The 27,499-nt window shown below is 43.6% G+C and overlaps 1 protein-coding gene across 1 annotated transcript in view; it reads right to left on the bottom strand.

Moving 5' to 3' along the window:
• Nucleotides 1–27,499, bottom strand: part of ERBB4 (erb-b2 receptor tyrosine kinase 4) — a 381,166-nt gene that overhangs the window by 216,961 nt on the left and 136,706 nt on the right. The gene's annotated exons all lie outside the window — the stretch shown is intronic.

Here is a 27,499-nt window from a genome sequence, read left to right as displayed (position 1 = left end):
TTGGGCTTCCATACTAGTCAAGGACACAGAGCTACCAAAGGGGATTTTGAAGCACGAGTCCCACTGGCTTTCACTGGGAAAAGAGTTCCTAAAGGCGTTGGAGGATTTTGGAAGCCTTCCTATGAGCTCCTGATAGTCACGCTTAAGCGAGCATCCCCATCTCCTATTTTGGCAGAAATGCTGGTCTTTTGAGCAAAGGAGCCACTCTGACTACTTCACAATCAATTGCACGCAAATCTTATCATCTGCCTTAGGAGAACTACTTTACTGGCTTAAAAGCAGTATAATTCTGTCATCCAAGTTATATGCAAATAAAGCACCACGTGCACTCGCCACTGACTTCTGTTGTTATTTTTCTTATTGTGTGGAGAGCTGCCAAATAATTGGGGGAAATAGATAGCTGCATGTTGCTAAAATTCTGTTAAATGGTTACTTATCCAGGGAGTGAAACCAGAAACGCACTAGCCGTTATTTCTGCTATTTTCTTCCTTCCATTAGCCCAGTGACGAAGCAGGACTATCACCACTGAACTTTGGTAACCAATCAGACAATATTAACAACATAAAAATGAAGCATACAGGCCTCTGGCAACCATAAAACACAAGTACCTTATCCTTTCCATGACGTGCCATGGAAGATAAATAGGTACATCACACACAGTTTATACTTAGTCTGCTAGGTTCAAGAAGTAGCTAAATTCATAACAATCATTCTAATGTAATGAAGACTTTGACCAGAGTCACTGAAAGCTTAAGATCCCTGTAAATGAGGCAAAAGGACACTAGCTTTTCGTATCTATTGCCTGTTTAGACTGTAGATGGAAAAAACTTTTCTGCATGCATCTGTTAACAGGGCATTTTCTTCAGTTGGCTTTTTCTTGTGTACTGGGTAATCCCTCATGGTCTGTGCTGTCCAATTTCTAATGTGGATTAAGTTGGCAGGACATGTTCACACTCTGCAATGTATCTTGAAGTGCAGATAACGTGTGTGTGGATATGCAATGGGTGTTGTGGCTTTAAAGTGGGCAGAGAAAGGGGAAGGAGGCAATCGGGAAAAACAGTTTGAAACATTCACTGCAACCACCTCCAAAGCAAAACAGAAGACATCATACCTCCTAAGGCGACTCTCTGCTAACTAAACAGCTGTCTTTTACATCATATCATGTAAGGTGTATTCTGCACATCCATGTTATATAATGCATATTGCTGATACCTGACCTTAATTTTCAAGGTCAGCCTTCATCTGAGCTGATACATCTTTGTACACTGACATTGCTGCAACTTCCCCATCAGCGCCCAGATGACGGGGATCTGTTGTCAGACACTGTATCACTCTCAAAACACTGTCATATTTCATTCAAGATGCTGCATGCATTATCTCAAAGTGGCTTTGGCCTGGAAATTTCCTGCCAAACCAAGTCTTTTGAGCTCTCAGCACAGTAGATTGCTGATGACCCACTGGGAAAGCACTTCAGGTTCATCATTAATAAGTTATGTCTTAAAGGGTAATGAGAACTGGGTGCTTTAGGAGACAATAGCTCATCCATCATCAATCAAGATCTGAAGTTTTTATACAGATGATTTAAGAAGAGTTGGACTGTGTAAAATTGAAATGTCACATTTGTATTGGGAGATGGGGGGAGTTTGATAATGAAAATGAGAGCTTTAACCTTCTCCACTTCAGCTCAATGACCATACTCTAAAGCTCACGGATGTGGAATCTGTGTACCAGCTAGGAGCCGCAGACAGCCTTCAATCTCAATTACACCATTTTGAGTAAAGATTATTTGGGTCATTAGCTGGAAGTCAGTCTCAAGGCTTGATGGTAACAGTAAGATATTCTTTATTTCTATCAAAAGTGTTCAGTGTTATGTGCTGGCTGTGGGTCTCTACTTCCAACTGCTCAATAACTAAGAAAACTGTACTGTAGCACCTATGCATAGATCTTCAAAATCTAGCTACCGATTTTAGTGCGTAAATGAGAACGGAGCCCTTTTGATTACCTCTCACTGAGCTTGATGGGTACCTTTTCATCATTTCACCCCAAATGTGTGTGAGGACGGATACACAGAGTCCTTGTGAATCCTTTAGGTACTTCATTGAACAACAACAGGCTCTGGTCAGCTCTTTCTTTAGGAATTGCCCCAAAGCGAACATCTGTTTCACAAATAAGTTCAGCCATATTAACCAACTCGAGGAAGCCATTTGCACCGTATCTGCTCAGATTATTACTATCTTTGTATGCGACCTGAATGATTCCTCCTCACAGTCACATTAAAATAAATGCATCAAATCATTTAACAAGTAACTCTTTGAAAGGAAACAACACTGCAAATTATTCCCCCCTTCCCAGTAAACATGCCAGATTTACAGACATGTTCCATGACTACCCTGTTCTCAAGGAACTGTAAATCAGCGTGTAACTCAGTGTCAGGCTATTGGGCCCTGTTTTGGCTCGTGCCCTAAGCAGCTACTGAGACAATCAGGCACACAAAACACAGCCACATGGCTCCAAGGGGTGCAGGGCATGGGCAAAATCATCCAAAATACTGTGGAAGACTATAGGAACAGCTAAATGAAACAAGCAACCCAAAAACCCTCACCCATCTGAAAGGGCAGAAAACAACTGGATATCAACTCAGTCTAAGGCACGCTTATTTTCTCAAGAAACAGCAGTGTTCCAGGATATAAATGTTTTACTATATGCACCCTGCGAAGGCTTGTGCTAAGGCAAATGGTATCTCTCCATAATCCACCTAGTCTGACTTGCCTTAGTGGCTGCTCCACTTAACACATCTTGCAATAATTACAACAGGTTCCACCTGCTTAGATCTTCTGCAACATCCAAGTTTAAACTTAAGCCATATTTAGGCCCATGTTTAAACTTAAGCATACGACTGATCTTACTGATTTCAACAGGAATTACCATTAGGCATCTTGCTGGATGGAGGCTTCTTAACAGGACCAGAAGAGCCTAGTTCAGTTCTGATGGATTCGCCAGTCCTGCCACCTGCTTCCCTCTGCTACAGCAGCCACCTCACTCTCCACAAATGCCCTCTGCATTACTGTCTTTTCCCAGGCCGACCCAAGGGCTGAGTTTGGAGCCTCCTGTTGTTAATCACTCTGTGGCCCAGTGCAAGAAGACAGCTGGGAGCAATAACAGCTCATAAGCATGTTGTGAGACAGAGGTCATTAACACACACAAAACACCTAAATGGAAGGTGATATTAAAGTCTATTATCCTCAGTCTAACAGCAATCCACATCCATATCATTTCCCTTACTTATATCTCTCTGTTCTCCAGGCAGTCTGAAGTACAGCTGGCAAAATCATCTCCTTCACTTCCACTCTGGACAACTTGTCCCACTCCTGCAATCACTGCTCTGCTTTGATAACTGGCAGATAAAAAGATGCACTGATTCCAACCAACACTATTTTCCTTAATCATGCACCTGCCATCAGTATCATAGTACCCTTGATGTTAATTAACAACAGGGTCGACATAAAGCTGTATGATCACCATTAACTCCAGCGTTTCCTTTGCAGATGTTAACTGCACAAGTACCAGTAGCTATTTATGATGCTACCTAGCTCATTTGTTTGTTCCCATCACTAGGTTTTGAAAGCTGTTTAACCCTGTTGACTTTGCAGGTGAGGAGCTTTCATGTAATATGTTGACTCTGTTACAGGGATATTAATTTTCAGGAGGGGATGATAATTGCCTCACTTCTTTATCCAGTCAAATTCTCATCCTGATATTAGCAGCCAAGGGCTCGATTTACTATTCTCTTAATATAATTTTTGGGGATGACAGGTAGGTAACAGGTATAAAACATAATATTGTTAACAATTCATATGGCTCCTTGTGGGTGTCACCAAATCATGGGGAGTGACCAAAAAGGTCCTGGGGGTCCTTGTGGATGGTAAGAAGAACACGAGTCAGCAGCGCACCCATGCAGCGGTGAAGGGTAACCACATACTGGGCTGCGTTAGCAAGAGCGCAGTCAGCAGGGTGACGGAGGTGATTATTTCCATCTACTGGGCACTCACGAAGCTGCATCTGAAGCACCGTGTCCCGTTTTGGGCTTGCCAGAACATGAGAGTTGTTGGCAAACCGGAGAGGCCAGTTGAGGGCCACTGAAGTGGCTCGGAGGCTGCAGGACTTTTCGTGGGAGGAGAGGGAAGGGACCTGGGCTTGTGCAGCCTGGAGAAGAAAAGACTGGGGGCACCTAACTGCAGGCTGCCTCTAGCTAAAGGAGGCTTGTAGGGGAAGACGGAGCCTGGCTCTTCTCAGAAGTGCACAGCAAAAGGACAAGCAGCATCAGGCATGAGCTGCAACAAGGGAAACTCATTAGACACCAGGAAAAAAATCTTCATAGCAGTGATTAAATGCAGGGGCAGATTGACCAGCGAAGTGGTGCAATCTCTATCTCTGGAGATTTTGAGAATTCAGCTGGAAAAAGCGATGAGTAACCTGATCCATACTTGAAGTTTGAGCTGCTCTGAGCACAAGGCTGGACCAGATGACCTCCAGAGAACCCTTCCAACCTAAATTATTTTGTCATTCTGGGTTTATTAATCATCAGTACTACAACACCCTTTACAACATTCCATAAACAATCATTTCTCTAAATTTTTATAAAAGCACACATCATTTTTTAGCTTTTATCAACCGATAAAAAAGCATCTGATGATGCAAAACACCCAACAGAAAAATAGCATGTATTTAAAAGCATGTCACGTGTACGTGCATAAAGTGGTGCTACAGTATTTGAAACAGAGAACCTATGTCATTGTCACTGTCCCTTGTTTCATACAGAGGGGACATCTGGACTTAGAAACATTACAGCTTTCAGTATGAAAGAACTGTTGCCCTTTCAATCTTTTGATTTCTGTTAGCAAAAAGAAAAATGTATTCATTTAAGACACTGAAATGAATCACTGATGAGTTTCAAATCACTGTCTATGGAGAGCATGACACATCACTAGCTCACCCCAGCAGACACACTCTTGCACTCAGTAGGAGTGGCAATACTCCAACAGTCAGAAATGAATAGTCATTTCATTTACAAGAGCTGTGATTTAACATTCAGGTAACACAGCGCTACCTGATGGGGATACGTGCACCCGGCTAGCAGCCGCGGCGTGTTCAGGAAGAGGCGAGCAGGTTCTGCTGCGTGCTGGTATGTGCCTCTTCCGCCATTCCTCTGATAACACCTGATTATTTGACAGTTCTTACCTTTCAGTTGTTCACGAAATCATACCTCTAAGTATGTGGATCTCAACAAAGAAACACAGCTGCGGGCATCTGATTATTCAGAAGTTACTTAAACCTGCTGAATCCCAAATAAATCATCTCCCTTCTTCCCTGTTCTTCTTCTTTGGCAGAAAGCCAGCAGAAGGTGCAGCAAGGGAGAGCATGTCCTGCTGAACGCTCCAACAGGGTGAACAACAATCTCCCTGGTGTCTCCCAGTGGCCTCAGCGGGCTCTGGAAAGCCCAGAGGCTCTGACAGATATCCCAGGGTTAGCAGTCATTTCTGCTGCCTGGTGACCATTAATGAGCACCCTGCAGGGCATGATCTGGCGTACCAACCCAAAGGAGCTACGCCAGCACTTGCCTTGCAGTCCTTTATGGCATTGCCACCACCTCCTGTGTCAAGCGTCCTGCAAATCCATTCAGTGAAGACTGAACGGACCCCAGTGTCGCCTCTTCTGCTTTCCACCCCGGAGACTAAGCCCTTTTCTCTTGAACGGCTACCTGTGCCCGGAGGCTATACAGCAGCAGTATTCCTTCGCCTGTCGGACTGACCAGCCCCTAGCAAGGTGCAGCAACAACTCACAACCAAGCAACCCCTCCTGTCACACCATGTTGGTCCCACGGTCCTTTCTCCTTGGAGCTTTTCTAGAGCTTGTGCTGTGACTGAAGCATTGCTCCAGATGAACGGTTCCCACTGCGGAGGGGCAGTGTGTTTGTCAGCCCTACAACAGGGAACACGAGTGGCTTCCAGCACAGTTTGCTAGTGCCTGTGGGATGTTTCCAGTGGCTGCAGATTCACCCACAAACTCTACAGAGGGTCACCAGTCAAGACTTCCTGGGAGTAAGATTGCAGACTGATCCTTCAACAGTCCTCCTCCACCTAGGACCAGCTGTATCACTCAGAGTCATGGTGGGCAATACTGGGACTCAAACCCTACTGTCCTACTGCTCCGAGAGGGACTCATCCCACCTCCTTCCTTCCCTTTTCTCAAGGGCAGGCAGTCGACAAGCAAGAGAGCCTGAAGAAACGTGGGGCAGCTGTGGAGAAAGCGTCCTCTTCCAGGCCAGAAAAAGTGCTAGCTGGTGCTCAGAGCTATCTAACAGATACGAGCCCTCTTGAGCCAAACTGAACCCTTCAGGAAACCAGCTATGGGCTGAGTACTAGCTTTCATTTCATATCATCCACGTGGACCAAATAGGAAAAACAGCCCTCACAGCAGCACTTCTAATTCCCTAAACTTTTTACAAAGTTCTCTCCTCACAGGATGTTTGCATCACTTCTCCACCCAGGATAAGGATAAGTATTTTGACTGATTCACTTCAGTGTTACCAAGACACACACAAGCATTTTAAATGCCTCCCCTTGGCAGGACATTTGCTATATATTTTGATCAAACCTGTAATGTTTCATGCCTGCTAGTGGCAGCTCTCAATTTATCTCTCCCATCTGCTGAGATGTGCAACTGTGAGACTACAGTGTCCCTGTTCTTCTGGCATCAGCTCTTTATAAGAGGCATCTTGCGAGTAAATGTTGCATGACAGTTTGCCTGCCATTCCTGCACCCTTTCCAAGTGGGTTTTTCACTTGCAAGTCGAAAGGCAGTACAAACAGAAAGCTCAGCAGGGCTAGGGGCATCTGCAGGCTGCAGGGTTTCCCTGCAGCATCCCCAGGAGCTTCAACTCTGGCATTACTTGGTGCTATATTTTTTAATTATTTTCATACAACCACTGACAAATTCAAGAAGCTTGCTTTCTATCCTGAGCACATCTGCCACGGCGCACTTGGCAAAAAGACTGATGGCCTTCTGTTTTGCATCATAAGTGCCTCAAGTACATCCTGATTGGCATCGACATGCAGAAATTCCTCGTCCCTTTGAAAAAAAACAGTGAAGATCTGGATCTAGTGTAATTTCCTCCATTTTCTGAAAGGCTGTAAAAATTATTGGCTTCAGAGAACCCTTCTCTTTCAAAACTGTCATAATGTAGCTGGGAATAATCCTGGCCGAGTGCCCAGAGCCGAGTCCAGCTGCATTCGGCGCTTCAGCACAAGCCTTTGCATGCGGGCTGGTAATTGGCATGCACCGCGTTTTGTGCCAGCTACGGCGATTGCATAACCTAGCTAATCTTTCTTCTGGGCTCGAAAGAGGAGCCATGTCCACCGAGCTTAAAATTTCTATACAGGAGCTGTTCACATACACTCTCACATTTCTACTCCACGTTGCCAGGCTCTTCTGAGGTACGATGCCGACCCTTAGAAGAGGAATGCTAATTGAAATCTGGTGGAGGACGGAAGCGCCTGTGCCTTTCTCAGTACTGAAACTGGGAATAACGTGCTGAAAACCCCCCTCCCGCGGAGAGGATTGTGAAGTGACTCTTTGGCGCATACGAGCCATAAGGACCTTGGACGGCAGGTACTCTAGCCCCGCTGCAGCTGGGGAGAGGCAGATAGCTAAAAAAGAAAAAAAGGTCTGGAAATGGAGGAAAACGAATGTTAGGCATGGCAGTCAGTGACACCACCTTTGTAAGTTAATGATTTTGATAAGGCCTGAGCTTCAAGTGTCCTAACCTGCCTTTTTTCCCCTTATACTTCTATAATTGTTAAGAGGTCTTGCCATTCCTACTTCTTGCTTTTGCACGCACGCTCAATGCGGGTTTGATGCTGCCGAGCTGTCAGAGAGCCGCGGGGTATCCCTGCGGAAGCGCAGCCATCCAGGCCTGCCAGCAGCTCTCCCTCCCCTCAACACCCGGCGCGCACGCTGTGTTCAACTCATCTGCCCCCAGCCCAGGCTCTTTGACCTTAAGCATGCCCGTATTCTTTGCATCTATGATAAGGTAATAGTGAAACAGTGGCAACAGCTACAGTGGCTGTGCACAGGGGAAAAAAAATCCAGAATTTAGGCCAATTCCCCTCAAACTATTAACCTCAAACCACATCCTTAGGTAAGGCAAATTAGCACATTTTAATTCAAGCCAATATAAACACTTTGAACAGAAGGAGCTAGGGCAATAGGTGAAAAGGTATTAAGAACCAATCCATGCTGGGTTAGTCCATCCACTTGCATTTAAGACTACTGCCCCCTTCCTCAAGTGTTCTCCAGTTCTTTTGCTTACTCTTAAATAAGAGCTTGTCTCATCTCCCACCAATCCTAATTTTATAAATGCCTCATCCTACATGTCTAGCTTGTTAAAAGCCACAGTGAAAACATCCTCTTCTTTCTTTCCATCAGTATTTTAACTGCAACCAATGTGGCCCCAAGCATTCTGACAGAACAGCTTCTCTCCCCCCCCCCCCTCAACAAATGAGCTGCACTGAACCTGGTCTGCTCTCGGTTACGATGCAGTAGATCAAGAGTGACCCTGTGGCCGGGAGCGACCCGGCCGTGAAGCTGCAGAGAGATCCGTAACTCCGTTATCAGAGGACACACTAGCACACGTTAGTCTCTCTTCTAATTTGCTGCTGCTGCGCACCCGTGCAACCGGGGCAGCTACACGGGTTGCTTTCCCTCTCAAACGCGCGAGCAGAACACACTTCGCTGCTGGACAAAGGATCTGTTTGCTTGCAGCATTTTGCCGCTCTGCACTTAAGCCAGCCCAAACAGTTTCTATCTGCAGGCAGCGCAAGTGCACAGTTTGTCCTTGTCCACACTCCGCCTAAACTGCAGCTGGCACTGATTAATGATACCCATTTCAATGAGATTATTTTTAATAATGTAGACAACATGAGGGACAGTAAGTGCCCAGACCCACCAGCTCTGTCATACTAACCATTATCTTTAGTATTAAGAACAAGTCCTAGTAATTTTTTGCTAGCGTTTCCCAAATAAACACACTGAAGTCAGGGAGAGCACAGGAACAGACTGTGTGCTGAGAGCTAAAAGAGTGGCTGAGGGCAAAACAAAAAAGCTTGTTTTCCTGGCATCAGCGCTTGGCTCCGTAGTGTTCAAGCCTGAATTTCTGCACTTTGTATTGCCTACATTTAGCTTTGCAGCTTTTCTTACCATTGCCTTTTAAGGTCAATGCATCTCAAACACAATTTATAGATAAATAAATTACCATGAGAAATATTCTGAGCGATAATTTCTCTCTCAGTCCACTGACCGCTGTGTCCCAAAACTGAATGAATGCTGGAAAAGGGACAGGCATATTCACCCAGTCAAATAAAGGGGAAAAAATATATTCTTCTGAGTTATTTCCTTATTTAATAGCTTTTCTTCCTCCTGAGCTTCAAAAGTTCTAGCTGAAATTGCTATGAAGTCAATGTAAGGCTGCAGAAGTTATATACCTGGCTACTCCCAGTATTCAAAGGCTACAAAACATCTGTTGGTTGGCAAGAGTGATTAATTAGCAAAATTGAGAAGATGGTTCCTTTTTACAAAGGGCTGGATGAAGCAGAGGAGGGGGAGACAACTCCGGGGAAGTCAAACCCTGTGAAGGCCTGCAAGCTGTGTGCCTCTGGGCAAATTCCCAAGCTGAAAACTCAGTGAATTTAATGGTTCTTAATTCCACAGGATTTCTAATTACAGCCACAAGAAGGTAATGAGATGTGATATAAATGTTTAAATAAAAATAAATAAAATAAAAAGCCTGTCAAATTTAGTAGGCAGTCTCTCCCAGACACCGCTGGGATTGCCTTCCCAGCCCTGCTGCGAGGGCTTCCAGCTCCTGCCGCATGCCTACGCACCGGCACCGCAGGCATGCTTCCAGGCTGCCGCGCTCCGCCGTGCGTAGCCACAAACCACGACACCACGATGCCAGCTGAGGAGTCCCAGGTCTGAGCGCTGTGGCGTGTGCAAAATCCACCCTAGGGTTTTAAGCCTGGTCATTCTTTCCATTGTCTCATTTTTTAACGTAGTCCGAGGAGCTCTGCCTCCCCTTGTTTCCCTGTTTTGCAACATTTGAGAATTCAGTTCTTAGAAAAGGATCCTGGTGATGGCCCAGGGGTGTGTGTCAGACCCAAGCATCTGTAAACCAGTTGCAGGGGACCAGCAAACAATCCCCTGATGCCGTGACCATCTCTTCAGGCACAAGCCCCCGTGGAGGAATCCCACGAGGAGCACAGCTCCTCGTGGTGCAATGGGATGGCGCAACATTGCTGGCCATCCTGTCTGACAGAGCAAAAATACATCTACATCTCAGAGCAACAGCCAGGACAGCCTAGAGTCCTTCTGCCTTCTGGGCTCATACAGAATAGATGAAAACGGTTTCAAGAAGCACAGCATGAAATTTGACATTGGTCTTCTGGGCAGTACCATCAAAGCACAAACCACAGTCTGCACATTAACCAAACCTTTCTCTTGCAAATAAAAAGAGGGGAAATTCATAAAAGCATGTAACATGCAAGAACCACTGATGTTGCATCAGAGATGCCACATGCACTGGCAGAGGCATATCTGAGTGCTTTCTGGAAAGCACCCTGTTGGTATATGTGCACTTTGGAAAGATGTGACTCGCAGATGAACTGGAGCAACATCCATTTAAAACCATACTATGTCCAAAACTATGGACTTAGTTACAGGTTTGTGGTCTTGGGGCTTTTTTTGACTTTTTAAGTCTATTTTTTGTGTGTGCAAGTAAAGTTTTCCCACTATTGACTGCATCGGTCATCAGTCTCAACATCCTTCTAACTTAAGTACCATTCAGTAGTTCAGCAAAGCTCCCACAGAGGCTCTGCACGAGGTCCATGTGCACTGCTGCCCCTGGTCTGCAGGTGTTAGATGGTTGTTTGCTTTGCATGCAAATGCTTCCCCCTGCTCTCCAGAGGAGTTTAAGATTGGAAAGATCAGGAAAAGGAATTTTTGCAAACAACGAGCAATATTCTTCCTCTCCCTTTCCCAAAGAAACAGCAGGGTAAGAAGAGAGGAAGCAAGTTCTTTACAGTGCTGCTCCTTCCTCAGGCCCAGCACAGCAGCACCGGCCAGGTTGGAACCAAAGCAGAGAGAGTGCGAAAGAGGAACAACATCACCCTCACCATATCCACCTCTCCTGTTCATTTGCTTTGGGTGACCTCGTCTCCGAGGACGTAGGCTGGATGGTTGGGGAAGCAGGAGTTGGCCAGAGCAAGAATTTGGATAACACAAGCTCAGCCCAGGTTCACCTCCTTCCCCAAGGTCCGTGAAGCCCTCAGCTCTGCCGGAACGATCTCAGGCCTTGTCCCTCCCCATAATGTGAACAGAGAAGAAAGTGTCCCTGACCGCCTGCCAGCACTTGTCACAAGAGGGACAAATACTCCGAGATCTCTAGAGTCGCAGGTTTACTGGTCTGGGATGCCATTTACAGCCGCCACTCCAGCAGCTCTAAGCGTTGGCTGTCAGTGCTGACCGCACTTGGTAGACATGGCCACGGGGGCTGATGCCCCTCTTTCACTTCCTAGTTGTTACATACTTCTGATTTACAGAGGGGACAACTTAAGTCTGAACAAGTTTGACCCTGAACTTTCTGTTCACAGTCGCCTAAATCGGATCCAGACATGACAGGTCAGCTGGTTGAGCAGAGAAACCCAGCTGCCACGCCGCCAGGTGTTTCCCTGGCACAGTGCGTGTCATTCTGGATATTACCAATTCAACAGGCTGACCGCTCATGAATGCTGCCCAGCTCGTACTGTAACATAAAATATATTGCTAACTGTCTTATTCAAGAGCCGTGTCTCCTATTTACCTCTTTCGCTGAGCAGACAGAAAGCTGAAGTCCCGGCAGCACTCACCTGCATCTAACTTGCAACGTGCCCTGCTGAGACCTGACCTCAGAACTGGCAGGCTACGCTGGCACCCCAGACCGTGATCTGTATGGCACACGTGGAGGGGTCTTAAAACATCTTAGCTAAGAAAAAACCTAAGGTACTTACTGCACTCACTGATGAGAAGGTAGAAGGAGAATAGCGCCACATGCCAAATACACAGGAGAACGTCCTCACGATGATGGAACAACCACCTTTAACTACAAATTTAGCACTTTTTTTCTTCGATGATTTTGATTCGCTTCCAGGAACCATTAGCCTTTCCCAGCATATGAAATGTTTCTTGCCAGACAAAAATAAACAGGACATTAAAAATGCCTCAAGGATGAAAAAAATCCAGATGTTTCTATTCTACAGTAAGTCATAGGGTTCTTGTGCATTTTCCTTTTAAACACACAACTCAGTTGTATGCTTACTTTGCTAATTAAAACAAGGATTTATTAAAATTATAACTTAAAAATGTAATAAAGAAGAAGCCACTACGGGCAGAGGCATTTCCCTTGGTATAGCTGCTTTAGAAGGCTACCAGTGAGCTATGGCCATGGATATACAAACTGACTGTAACTCAGAAAATGATAAAACAACACCCCATTGATGTGGGAACGCTTTTCTTATCAGCAACATTTGCCATTATTGGCACATAATACAGAGCTACGCTCCTTACAGGTAAATCCAAGGATGAAGGCTTTCTCCTTTGAGGTACTCCCTCCTCTATATTATCACTTCAGTAATAACTATCTCCAAAATTAATTCCATGCAGGTATCCTGGATGCAGGGAAATTGGAGTAGAGAGCACTTTATACATAAGGGATACAGAAAACATGCTGTTCTTTACCTTAGAATTTTTTCCAGTAACTTTGAACCGTTCATTAAATAACCAATGCTTTTTGCCTGACCGAGCAAGACACTGAACTAAAAAGAAACCCTGACGAGAAACAGTGCAAACCTGCACCGAGAGCCCCTAGGCGCTCCCCGTTGCTCCAAGTACGACAAGCACTTGTTCCGGACGAATGTATCACCAGGCGCTTCTGAAGAACATGTTGGGCTAGACAGGAGGTACGTCAAAAATAGGACAGGATTTTAAAAAGCTTTTCTTTTGTGTTCTTCCCTCAACGTTTCAAAAATACATAAGAAACAGAGCAGGAGTCTCTAACTTTTAACCTCGCTATATATTTGTGGAAGGATGCACTGACTTCAGGAATTTCTGTTTTTTCCTTGAGCCCCTACGCAATTAACCTTGTGCTTATGACTCAGTGAACTGCAAAAATTTCCTGCATGTGTGTCAGTACCTTCCTAAAAAAATACATTCAGTGTTCTTAAATGGTATTGTATTAACAACAGTGGAAACCAAAGCCTGGCTTAATCAGACAAATTATGACAGTAAATACTTAGGACTAGGCATCGTTTTTGTGTTGTTGCTAAACAGTGCTAATATGTAAGAGATGAAACTTGTAATGAACCTTATTCATTCCCCTGCACGAAAAATTAACTTTTAGGCTTAGAGTTTGCTCACTCTCCATGCACAGATTTCTCAAAGACATGTTCTGCTGTAGCTCCCAAGTGTTTCCATTCATTTACTGGGACTGCTTGTGCAAGTAAATTCCTGCTCAAGAGAAAAACAACAAGCCTCACAGAGAGCCCCGGAAAAGAGTTTGCGTATCAGTTTAAACCAAAAAAGACCCATAAAGGTGCCCTGAAATGTCTTTGACTGCCTATTTCTCTTAAGGGGAGTTTCAATCACTGCACCAAAGACAGGCTTAACAAGGGTAATGGCTTTATTAGCACTTCCTGGCTAAAACTGATCTGCAAAAATATTTGTCATGTTACTTTGACTGAAAGATAAAATGATATTAAAAAAAACTTTACAGTGATATACCACAAGACTACACCCTGGTAATAAATTATTCCAAGCTATAGTTACATCAAAGACTAATCTTACCTATTCTTGATTCACTGGGTCGCACAGCTATTTGCACAGCTAAAGAACAACATGCTCTTACCATTTTAAATGTCCTTTGAAGCATTTTGATGTAAATAAAATATAAAATAAACCTGGGTGATTTAAGAATATTTCTACCCACAAGTTTTTATTTCCTGAAATGCATCAAGGCCTACATGTAAGCATTATTAATATATTATTTATTATTGCAAAGTGGACTTAAGCTGTTCATTTAAAAGCCAATAAAATGCACCTAGGCAAATAAAAATACCACGAACTCATGACATTTTTTAAATAATTAAGGCCTTTAGGAAAACAAATTAATACCCAAATAACTGTCATTCCTGAACTGTTTCTTAGCCAAGATAACTTAGTGACTCAGCTGCCAGACTGGCAATTAGAAACTGGCAAAATCCTTGATTGATACAATAACAGTACTTAAATTAATGAAGCAGATAACGCCTATAATCAAGGAGAAGAACCTAGAAAGGACCTAGGTAGCATGTTATTACACCACAAAAGAGCTGATTTGTTTTGATTCCTGTTGAACGTTGCTATGTTTACTAAACGTGGCTCATTTGTGCAGGGACTTTCGTCTCTTTACGCATACAGCCATCTCCGCTCAAACGTCAGCTTTGCTCCTGACAACCTCAGAGAGTTTGCAAGTTTAGGGGAAGTGAAACCTACAGAAAACGTCACTTCTCTCTCCCCAGAAGTTGCTGCTGACTGTTTCATGGCAGGCAGCTTGCAGATCAGAATTTCAGAACAGCTCAGCTCTCGAGTGGGCAGAAAAGAAACCGACAGATTTATCTGGCAAAATGAGATTTTGTGAAACCTTCCCCGGTTTCTCAGTGATTGGTGCTCCGTGTTCTGTTCTTGAATGTTTTTCAGAACTTCAGTACAGCCCCAAATCTACGGAAACACACAGTATTTTCAGCTACTGGGAGACCCATTTCTGATGGGCTTTAAAGTATGTGTGGGGACCCACCACAGAGCGCCTGCCCCAGGGCAGGGGACCCACCACGGAGCGCCTGCCCCAGGGCAGGGGATCTTCTGTGGCCACCAGGGGAACTGGAGGCTCTTGCTGGGACTTTGCAGGGTTTGTTGCAACTGGCCTTTTGCCAGCTTCCCATGCGGAAAGCCAGACTAACTCCAAGATTCATCAGCAGACACGGGCACTTCACATTTCTCCATCCCTTGCAGAAGCATCACCCTTCAAAAGTCTATTTCCAACTTAAGCTGTCTGAGAAGAATGAAAAATCATTCAAACCACTAAAAAGTGTAAGCGAGTTCAAAAAAAGATACAGGAAGGAATTTGATTTAATTTAAAAGTTGCTGAAGATATAAAATAGCATGAGAAGACACAAGTATTTCTTTATTTAGGACAGCAGCCTCATGCATGGCCTTAAATGCCCATCTTTGGTAAACACAAGCAAGTGGTCTTTTCCAAAGCTTTATTTCTATATGGGATTCATGTTATAGAGATAACCTTGGTACAGATACGACGTCCTTTGCTCTAGCACCTGTCACAGATCCACTTTCTTGTCTTGCCAAGCTCTCTGGGGATACGTCTGCTCTCTGGAGTAGCAAATGGGAGGCATCTGTCAGAGTGCCAGAGGTTGTCATTAAAAACAAATGGAGAAATAATAATGAAATAATGAAACACCTAGTGCCCAGGAATCTCAGCCAAAATGTCTCCAATTTAAGATGTTGCTATTGTTGTATCAAAGGGATTAGAGGAAGCACAGTTACACACTCCAGTTTTGCTAGCTTTATAAATTGTTGGATCAATTCCTGGTTTTATTCAGTGCTCTGCTATATTCATAGAGTAAATACAACTGCTCAAAAACCTCAAAACTTCATAACCTCTAGTAAATGCATATCGTTCAGAGGATGCAAGATTGTGCTTTTATCAAATATGACACCTAAACCTTTAAAATCAAACCCAATCTACCTTTTTAAATAGCATTTATTTAAATCTACAAACATAAACAGTGTCACACATTTACCAAAAAGAAAGTGGGAGAGAAAAGCATAGCTGTGCAAACATTCAGAGCTTTGAAATACTCCACCATCTATATCATGCAGACAGGGGAAGCCCAAAGGACTCAAATGCTAACACTTTCCCTTCCTGTAATCCAGAGAGACTACATAATCAACACATCAGATCCATTTAGATCACACCTACCAAAACCATACGGACACGCAACAAAATCACGATAGCTATCTGATCCACCTAGCTTGCTTTTTCTCCTGTAGTTATTCTACTGCCAAAGGCCTGCTAGAAGAGCCCTAGCACTCGGTGAGTTTTGCCTCGTTGCCCAGGTCCCTACTCTACGCGGCAGGAGTCCGGCCGCAGGAGCCAACTCCTGTGTGATGGACTCTCCCTGCTAATGCAGGCCACAACGGTGCACGGGCCTGCCTCGGGCAAGCTCTCCTCTCTTCAGCGGGCTCGGACTGTTAGACTACAAGACTGAGACAAAATCTGAGGTCCCTGAAGCGCATCCCAGAAGCCAGAGTCAATAAGATGGTCAATAATGAACGAGCCAGTTTCTCTCCTGCATCGGTACATGGTGTACTTCCAGCTCACGGCTCAAGAGCTGGCGCTTCACCTCTCGGGTCTCCGAGATCCAGCAGCAGAAGGAATCTCGCATCGATTCCTACTTTCCGCACAGTGCTGGATCAAAGACAGCACCTATTTATTTATGAGTAGAGTGTTTCAGGTAATAAAGCAAAGCAAAGCAAAACAAAACTCAAAAACCATAAAACATTCTCTTTCCTTCTCCCTTATACATGCTCATTTAGCAAAACTTCAGCCCAGGGAGATCTGAAATCCGTTCCAAATATCCCCTAAGAGAGCATGATTAAAATGGGAGAGCTATGTCTACACTATTAGATATTATAATGCTTCTTGCTTTATACTATTTTTGGCAGACGTTTGAGGTTTCTAGTCCAGAGATCAAAACTAGGAGCAGTTCACCCACGATACTTCTGGTGCAAAGGCTAGAATAAGCTTTTGGTAGAAAGAACCATCTTAAAGCAATTTCTAACATCACCAGCTCTTTTCACTGTTCCTCTTTTCATTTCATAACACACACTGATGTACAGCAACAGCAAGTTAGAGCTGTAGGATCACAACAAGATCATGAGACAGAAACATTCAAAGTCAAGAGTATTTTCCACAAAGGACTTCTTGCTCTAAAATTCTGATTGAATTTTAAATTCTGAAGCAGTTAAAATAGCCTGCTGAAATGTCAGCAGTGGCAAGAATATTGCTGTGTATATGGTGAGAAACCCATCAAGTATCTCCTCAGAGACTAGACTCAAAACCAGGCTCTTGGCATGTTTTATCGATAGATGACGTTCAACATTTTGCTAATGTTATGGCTGACTGAAGTAAATAAAGACAGTTTTAACTTGTAGGATTTTAATTTCTTGATTAATCAGAGGCATAAGTAGTTATGGTTTGCACACTGGCTTTATCCTTTTTTTTAGTACTATGAATAAGAAAGGTATCGACATTAGAAACTAGTAACTTTCTGCAGCTTAGAAAGAGGTGAAACAGCTGATGCATTCAAGGAACCAGATGTTCTTGAAAGTACTTGTAAAACTGAGTTGAAGCCATCTGGTCCCAGTGTTTTGCCACTTGGAAGATGTGATACTGCATTCTCAATTTCCTCTCTTGATATCACTGCTTCTAATTGAACTTTCCATTCCTCTGAGGGTCATGGGGTATTAGGTTCCTCCCAGAAATTATGCCCTGGTTCAATAGTGAAATTTCCCTTCCCAATGTAAAATAAAGTTTAAATAAAAATGAGCAAAGACCCCTGTCACCCTCCTATACCCCAATGTGCCTGAGAGCTGGTACCATAAGTGAAATTGGAAAGTGATAGTTAAATATCAATAACACTGGCTTTTTCTCCAAACTTCAATGTCTGCTTTGGCACTTAAGTTACAGCTGACACTTTGTGGTCTTGACATCATGAAGCTGGAAAGCAACGAACTTTGGCTTGTGAAGCCCAGAGTGTTATTTTAAGACCTTCTGCTCTGCGTCCAGGCTGCTCTCTCACGCTTCTGGCTGCCAGGGCTGCCCTAATGGAGCTTGTTATCTCGGACGAGATTCCTCTTTCGCAGGGATCCCTCGTGTGACATAACGCTCCCGGGGCAGCCCTGCTCTCCCCTTCCCCTGCGATGCTGAGGGCTATCGCCAGGCACGAGGGCTGGGCTGCCTCGCCGGCAGCCGGCTGCCACGCTGGCCCACTTGAATCAGAGCATCTCTGAAGCCAGAAGTCTGCATGCCCTTGTTTCACCAAGGTTGGGGCCTTAGCGCAACTGAGGACCATGTTTCGGACAGTGGAGTTATGCTGATTTCCAGCATCCATAAACTGAGCCTTACACCTTCTCCTTTGCCCTTTAAAAGCCTATTTTTGCCTTCTGGAGTATTCACCCTTCTCTGTGATAACTCACAAGTTACCATCCAGGAAGAAGATGCTCGGTGAGGATAAATACCAACCCATACACCTGCCCTTTAGATATATTTGAAATAAAGCAGTTTTCATCTTGGATGTTCCTCGTATTCGTTCTGGAAGTGGACTCTGACTCAGAACTGTATTACACGACACCTGGTCACATCAGAGGGAGCACTGAAAACAGGTTACTTGTACTTTCTTTGGCATGCTGTGCTTGGAACAGTGCTTTTTATTTCTGTTTTTCACAACTGAACAGGCTACAGAAAATAAGTGTCAGCCTAATGGTTCATAACAACATTTTTCTAGAGAACAAACATTAACTGTTCATCATGACTGAACATGGAAAGTTCCCCGCTTCGGATGCACATAGGCTTTATACTCAGGGTTTCATGAAAATGCCATTTAGAAATTGGAGCCTGCATCACACTGCCACTGGCAAAACATTCCTAGCAATCCTTTTCCAAAGTGCCTTCTCTGAGGTAGCTTCAAGTAGATCAGGTCAAAGCATTTTTGACACTCTTCGGAAGTCTATGTCATGGCCTGGCAGGCTTTACTGTTGGTAAATTTTTCCTATTGAAATGTTTCTGTGTCCACTTTTTATCTTAACTTCTAGTTATAGTTCATTCCCCCTGCCCGGGTTTTAACTTCCTGAATTTAAGCAAAGAAACAAGTTAAGCTTTTAGTACAGCAGCATTCACAGCCCTCCACAGTATTTTATGCAAAACTGAAGACCTTCCAAATTTGGATTCTTTTCAAGTTGGAGAAGTTCTACCAAAGTGAAGTATTTTCTAATACTCCCTGCTGCCACCCCATTTTTGCGATGGCAGGCTTGATTCTTTTGTAGTTTCTTATAACAAGCCAGAACAAAAACGGTGGCACGTCAGGCCTAGAAGTGGTGCCCATGTACTGAGAACATGCTGGTGTCCCCACATGAGTGTGTGGTGTTTCTGAAGAGCTTTGATGACGTGGTGTCAGAAATAAACCAGCAGAGAGATTGCCCCCGTCAAAGCAATCACAACTATCTAATTTTAGTGCTGCAGGACATCTCAGCTTGAACAAGCCCCCAGACCAACCAGAGTGAAAGCTGTACCGCATACTCTCACAGCCCCTGCAAAGTTTAAGGAGAAAAAGGTAAAATCGAAGGTGAGCTGAGGTCATTGCTAGAAAGGGCTAGTGCAGAATATCACAGTTTCTGCCTCTTGAGAGAGAAAAAAGCTGAATAGCAACCGTTGAAAACGTGATGTGTGTTACATGCATTATGCCTAATGGTAGCTTTCGCTAGGAAAGTGGGTTGGAGGGAGAAGAGGGTGTTGTTCTTATAAGAGCCAAAGGCCTGGGAATATGAACATGCATTTCTTAGATGCCTGTGGAAGTCAGCAGAACCCTACAAAATATTAGGAGACACGGCCTTGGACCTGATGGCCTGATGCAAGCCTCCACAGACTCCAGCAGTGCAGCATGAGCTGTAAAGAGCCCCAAAGGAAGGGGACATTTTACAATTATTGCGCAGTTTTGCATGCTCACTTCTCACAGCAGAAGCTGGCACGTTTAGGATGACGGACTCCTCATTAACTTCTTCAATGCTATATCAGAGAAAATTCCAGTCTAACAAATCACTCAGGTGACAAACCACTCTTGAGATGATTAATTCAGGAAATCAGTTAACACACGGGGAAAAAAAGTTATAAGGAACTCTCTTAGAGGAGAATGAGTCTCTCTTAAACTAACAAACAGTGGACGCAAATGAAAAATGCTTGCACAAACAACATGTTAGAAGAGCAAAAGGAGCTGATTGATAGCAAAGGGATAACAGTGCCTACATGGATGAGGTTAAATGGCCAGCCAGGAGCACGAAGGACTAGATCATCTGATGCAGTGGAGCTACACTGATTTATAGCCAGAAACACCCGACCAGAATGCCGAGAGACCTCATACCTGGCAGGCCGTATAAAACAGGTGAGACAAAAAACCAACAAAAAGGCACAGAGTGCAAATGCACTGTTCTTTTAGGGCTTATCCACTTGTGGCAAACTGCAGAGTAAGTTTTTCTCTTTCGTAGTGGACAGCTCAATTTTAAAATAAGCATAACTGATAACTGATATTTTATTTACCATCTAGGCGCTCACCAGTGTTTGATCAGAAACCTACCAATACTCAGTATGCAGCCCATCATTGGGTACTACTGCAATGTGAATAAAGAAATTGCCATACTATTCTGGGTGCTCTACAGTGAAAACAGCAACGTTATAGTGAAACAACAAGCACATGCCCACAATGAAGCACATGTGCACACCGACCGCTGGTCCAGCAACATGGGAACAGAAAGCAAAGAGGTTTACGCAAGGAGGATTCGGCTAAAAGGATAAATCACGCAAGAACATTAAGTGATGGTGTTTCCGATAATTCCCAGGCTGGACCAGTAAGAAATATGGATATTCTGTTAGTTTTACTAACAATAATACTGTGCAGGTACACAGGGCTAACCCGATTTAAAAATATGAGGAGATAGGGGCTTGGACCTGATACCCTGTAGGGTCAAGGCCCCCACAAATTTCAGTTTTGCCCCAAAGGAAAGGGAGATTTTTATCATTAGTATGTATTTACATACCCTTTTGACAAATCCTGCTGCATGCAGGGACTGCCAAAACTGCTAGGCTAATTTTATTTGCCCATTACTGTTCTCTGCACTAACTAGCTTGGTCAACGAAATGTCTCCACCACAAAGGACTGAAGTGCTGCAGGATGGAGATAAGTCTATGAGTGATATTTTGATTTGGGATTAAATCATCAGCATTATCTGGCCTAGTTTCCAAACCCAGTAAGTGAAGATCCCTTGTTTTAGATCAGAAAATAATCCAGTTGCAGAGCTGCTACAGAGAGGAGATGATTGGGAAATGATTCGTAACTGTGTTCTGTGAAGGCTGCAAGACCTCTTCTGAGAGGATTTGAAATTTTTAAGTCTGACTTGATTGTTTTTGCAACTGAAAGTCAAAAATTTGAATTCCTCTGGCAAAGAAATCTTTCTTAGATTACTTGAGGCATGTCATTTCAGCAAATGTAAATATTTCCTTTTGATTTGCCCTTAAATTTTTTTAAAATATTACAAAAGAAAATATTCAAAGCAAAACATAATTTTAAAATGAAAAGCTGAAATAGGACATTGTCAAACCATCTTGGGAGAGCCAGGAGTTCCTAAAAGCAAGTTCGGCTAAAACTGCCTCCTTTACAAAATCATTTTGGTTCTGACAGAGGCACATACTGTCACCAAACGGTTCAGCAGCAGTTTTGCCAAGAAGCTCCCACCTAGAAATGTCCCATGTACTACAAAGTCCATAAAAAAAGCTCTGTAAAGCTGTGTCCTTCCATCAATTAGGTTAAATATTCTCTAGGGTCTAATGAAGAACAGAGGAACATGTTCTCAGGTGAGACTGAAAGACAATTTCTAAAATGGGCTAGTGCAAAGTGAGTATTTAATACATTACTTAATTAGAAGAGTATTTCCTGCCTCTTTGTTGCTAGTTTTCAGTACTCAAAATGTCTTGCAAAAAACTGCAGTGTAGGAAATCTGAAACGAACAGGTTATACATTTTCATCATGTTCAGAACTAATTCTAATTAAGATCTTGTCTCAAAATATGCAGAATCTAGAAAGAAAACATGTATTATCTTGGGAGGCTAAAAATACACTTCCCTCGGCAATAGGAAGGTTGTGCAGTCAGAAAGCTCCCTCCTGCCTTGAAATCTTGACAAGAGGATGTGATGATGAGCAGGATATTAGCAGCTACAGAAAAGTAGCAAAGACGACTGAAATAAAGCACGTTGTAAAAGCATCAACTACTTTTGCACATAACCAGATCAATTAGAAATGCACGCAAAGCCAAGAAACATTTATCCAGTCACCTTCACAGCACAGGTCATGAAGGAGCTTGCTGTGGTCTTCATGACGAAGGATCAAAGTACTGCATGATAAATTCTTGTTTTCAAGATTTTTTTTAGGGTATTTTTCTGAAACTTTCAGCATCTTTGGAAAGTTTAGCATGTTCACTCTGAGTGAATCCACGACACTAGTTACAGATAATACACAACAATTTTACACAGCAAGATTTCAAGTTTTTAGGGCGGCACAATTTTCAGAACATTACTATATGCCTTCATTATCCCCTAAGTGAACAGAGAAGCCAACATAGCTGTCAAGACAGCTAAGAAAAGCTCCTAACATGATGATGACTTCTCGGCCCTAATAACTTAGAGACAATTGCTCTTGCAATCACTAAATTCACCTCTGTTTTTACTGAAACAGCAAGAACTGCAGTTGCCACATTAGACAGTATCTTGTACCCTAAATGGCCAATGCTGAGAAAAGCCTGTGTGCAAATACAGAAGCAGGAGTGATACTGGCCTCGAGGGACGCAGCTTCCCCTGGAGCTCCAGGGGAGTTTAGGAGGCGCCACTGAGCTCCGGTTTTTGACACTGTCATAAGAAAAAGAAAGGAAGAAGGAAACATTTACCCAAGATCTGGTGATAGGGAAAAGAAAGACAAAGTAAGACAAAATCTCAGAGTCGAGCCATGTTCCTTACAGAAATGGCAGAAGCAACGCTGTCTGGGGAAGAGCAGATTGCTGAGTAGCCAATATTGAGCCTTTTAGGGAAACAGTGACCTGTCACCACAGCAGTTACCACTGGCAGCAACAAGCCTGAAGGCTCGTCATGGAAAACTTCCAGCCGTGGAAAGTAGAAACGAGGCACAGGTAGACAGGATGCTGTTTAGCTATGCGATAACCCAGTTGGCAGCAAGAGAGACTGAGCTTGCACCTGACATTAAGATGCATGGAAATTCGCCCAGTGTCTTTTGCCAGTTAAATGTGTTGTCACTTTTGTCATCTTCCACCCTTCCTGGTTTGCAACATAAAGATACCCAAAACAGTCACTGCAAATACTATTTCTTACAAATTTATCCTGTTGCTTGACCTGCTGAATTCCTTCCAGACCAAGCATGACCTTCTTGCAACAGATCCACTTTCCATAACCATTTGCTGAATCTTTTCAGCTCGAGCGTTTCACAGGCTACAAGCTGCTTACAAACCGTTTGTGTCTCTGCTCACTAGGCACGTTATTCAATGGTCACTGGAGTCACTGAACAGCCTTACCATGATTTCACTACCCTAAAACATTTCTCAAGCACAAGTTGCTGAGACACAACCATCCATGGTCACGCTAGGTGGTATATGCAACAGCCACAACAGTGGCAGCTCCTGAGGCTGTGACAGGCCATCCCATGCAGAAATCAGAGGGGCTGTGCATATGTATACTTATTAAAGGCACAATGCAGTGAAAAACAGGGTGGGAACGATTTGAAATAAATCTTTCTTCCCACTCACAATCTCTGAGCTTCCCCCGGCGTGCTCACCCAGGACAGAGCCAGTGCCAGGCGGAGAAAGCCTCCCATCCACCAGGCAGCCAGGACCTGCTGCGGGGAGAAGACACCTGGCCCCCCCACGCCTGAAGACAGATGTCGGCAGCAGCTGCTCCAGCTGTTCCCCTGCAGGCTGTGTCACACCGCTTTGAGATTTATCCACCGCCTTTGGGCAACCCTGCATCAGTGATGAGGACCAGCTGTCTACGCTCCTGGTTTGTCGTGGATCATCTGCGGGACTTGTTTGTAACTTCTGCTCCCCAACTGCATAACTGCAACATTTCTGCAAAGGAGGCTGATGGATAATACGCTTCCTGCATGAATTCTGGAATGACTGGTCATCTATGCTGAAAACCATTAAACTTTCAGAATTCATACATAGTTTCCATCGCCTTCTCAGTGTAAAACAAATAATACGATCTCTCAAGGAAAACTGAATGGAAAGTGGTGCATATATTTGCACCAGGAGCTGCGAATTGGGCATTTGGGAGAGGTTGCCAATGTGCCTGTTAAGAAGAAGCAAAGCCCTGCTGGGTCAGACTGACGGTTCCTTTGCACTCGGGCCATAGAAAGCCTGTACCACAGGCTGCTGAAGATCTGGGAGAAGAAATATGCTTCCGCGTGTGTGCAATGGGTGGGGGGAACAAAATCTGTCTCCTGTTCTTTATGAAGCCCTTAGATATCTATATCATCACTACCTACTAATTATTTGCTGTTTCCATTTTGGAGCTGCACGTCACAGTGGCCCTAGGGAAGAGCTTTCATCTTCAGTGCTGCATACTCCTCCGAGGGCAGGGCTTTTAGCACCGCAGCGTCTCGAGAGCCTGGTGCTCGTACAAACGCAACCAAGCGTCAGTACTAAACGGAATTATTAAGTGGTATTATTAACTTGCAAGGTTGCTCACTGGCTAAACAACTAATTCACACCTTGGCTCCTTCCCCCACGAGGGATCTTGCCTTCTTCGGCTCCCCGAGAAGCCGGTTTATGCATACCCGCATTGTTCAGTGAAGGGAAATGTGATTGCTTTTAATATAACATTCATGTTATGAAGTTTTGATTAAAGCAAACTACCATTACAGGCAAATGCACTGATTTTTTTTTTTAAATATGTTGATTACTTGTCTGTGTGCACAGCCTATGAAAAGTCACTGCAAGATATTTTGGAAACGATACATATATTTACTCTCAGTAAATGGGTTATCAAATTGTGACAATCAAAGGAGAAAGAGCAGTCATCGTCTTTCAGAAAAAGTTACCACGAAGCAGCGTATGAGATACTTATTTCCCAAACTGAAAACGAGAATTAAGGCACCTCTTGCACTTTCAATTACAAGCAACATCCCCTTTAACTTCTGCTCCCAAGTAGATACCCAGCATTTTGCACAGTTTTTCTCAAAGGCTGATTTCCACCTCAAAGCAGGCTGCAATCCTGTATATGCAAACATTCAGTTTCTGAGCATGTTCTTACAAGTAGTGATGGAAATGCAGGATTATCTACTGTAGCCAGAGATAATGAAATGAAAATACACAGGAAAATATTCATTTTATAAAGCCGGATTTAAATTACGATTATTGTGTTTTATGGTATTACCATTTCTTTTCGCCTTTAACAGTTCTTTTACTTAGTTAAAGGGAATGAGCTCTTTGTTTTTTTTAAAAAAAGAATGACAATGATTCATATTTTTCAGTATCCCACTTCAATGATTCAGTCCAAAAAATAAAGAAACCCCCCTTGGGAATTTCAAAACTACTTCTTCTTTAATCGAAGACAATATTCTGCAGCTACCCTAAGGGCTAGAGTTTGAAATTAGTGTGTGTCTTTTTTTCCCTAGTTCTCACAGAAGAAATGAACCAGTGCTCCTAAGAGTGTAAATCTAAAATGTTTTTATTAGTATTATTTCCATGCCTATAAAAGAAAAAAAGAGAGAGAGAAAAGTACTATATTGGTATACTCTTCAAAGACAAATTGTTAAGTTTGCAAACACTGGGTTTAATACTAAAACATAATTTGGAATACAGGAGCGACTTTCAGACAGGTGGAGAAAGAACGTTTGCCTACAAAACAAAAAATTGCTCATAGTATATGCCTGTTATTTATAATGTAATTGATTTGCCAACCTGTAATTAAATCCTACAAAATGTTTTGATTGTTTTAACTTTGCTGCTGTTTACCAGAAATCCTCTGTTGCTTTCTCAGAAAATCAAGAATATTCCAAAACAGAACAAAAAAAAAGGAAAGAAAAACTACCTAGACTCAAAAAAAATTTTTTTTCATTTTCTATTTAAAGACAAAAGCTAAACAACCCACTGTCTGTTTACTGTAGCTCAGTGCAGTATCAGCTGCTTTAGGAAAAGCTTAGTGCTTCAGAAATCTATGTGCTCTTCTAGTAGTATTCACCCTATTTACCAATGTGATTATAGAGTAATAAAAAAATTCTCGGATTTAAGTGAAAGTGAAATCCCTTCCAAACTCAAAAGCCTGCTGTTTCTCCCCTCTTCTACTTCCTTACCAGGACCTTACCAGCAGCACACGTGTAATACACTGTACCTGCCTTAATAGCGTGGACGCAAGAAAGAACTGCGGCTCCTGCTCCGGAGCCGACAAGCAGATCCGGATGCTGAGAAGAGCAGGAGGCTGCACGGCCATCACTTTTGTCCTTCCCCATCTTTAACCACGTTATCAGGACCCAGAGGTTGTCCCTCAAAAGGGAAAAGTGCTTGCAATGGAGCTTGGTTGTCAGATCAGCGTATTTCAGTCTCCCCATCGGAAGCGAACGGGGCGAGACGGTAAACCCCGTGGGGCAGCTAAGCGCTGGAGCCACCAGACACACCTGCCCCGAGCGACTCTGCCGCACCGTGCACTCGGACACGCTACGGGCTGAGCTGCAAAAGTGTCACCAGCTTTAGGCCAGAAGTGACGGTTGCTCTGCTTCCAGAACCAGGGACGTGACACCACTGTCCTTGAAATTACTGCCCAAGGGTTTAAAAAAAAAAAAAGTGCCCTACACAAATAAACCATTTCACAGTGGCACTGGCAGAGCACAGAAACGCGTTGGGCAGCCAACAGTAGATACTGGTGGATACGCATCACTTAGTTGCTTTCATTTTTTCACTGTTCAGAAGCTCCTCAAGTGTTTCCTTAATTCGTTGTTGACAAAAGACACTTTTCATATACAGGGTTCGATGCTGTGAAAAATTCACTACTCTTGGAAGGGACCGATTTTTCCTTAAAATACTCGAAGCCTTCCAAATGACAAGCAGCCGCCTATCTTTCACATCGGTGCAGCATAACCCTTGGTGCTTAACCTCCGTCCATGCTGGGGGGGATTCAGCACCGAGTCCAACACGGTGGCCTGTGCAACTGAACCTACATATTGAGCGAAATTCAGGAGGGATGTGGCCTGCATACAACAGAAACACCGGTATTGACCGTGTCTGTGGAAGCACCACGTCCCAGGAGCCAGAAAAGCATGAAAAGCTACAAACCAACAAGGTTGCAGGAGATACAGTTCAATGCAAGACAAAACGATACAGACACACACCATAATGCTAGAATTCCAACACAGTTATTTTTAAGTGTTTATCAACCTGAATTTACTGGAAAAAAGGGCAACCTAAATTTAGAAACCTACTTCAGGCTGCAGAACACAAAGTCCTTTCAAGCAGTTCTGGAGCCCCATGTGGTCTAA

The sequence above is a fragment of the Apteryx mantelli genome, chromosome 6 (genome assembly GCF_036417845.1).
Source record: "Apteryx mantelli isolate bAptMan1 chromosome 6, bAptMan1.hap1, whole genome shotgun sequence".
NCBI classification, from domain to species: domain Eukaryota; kingdom Metazoa; phylum Chordata; class Aves; order Apterygiformes; family Apterygidae; genus Apteryx; species Apteryx mantelli.
Note: the sequence above shows the minus strand (reverse complement) of the source record. Positions and strands in the feature narration are given on the sequence as shown.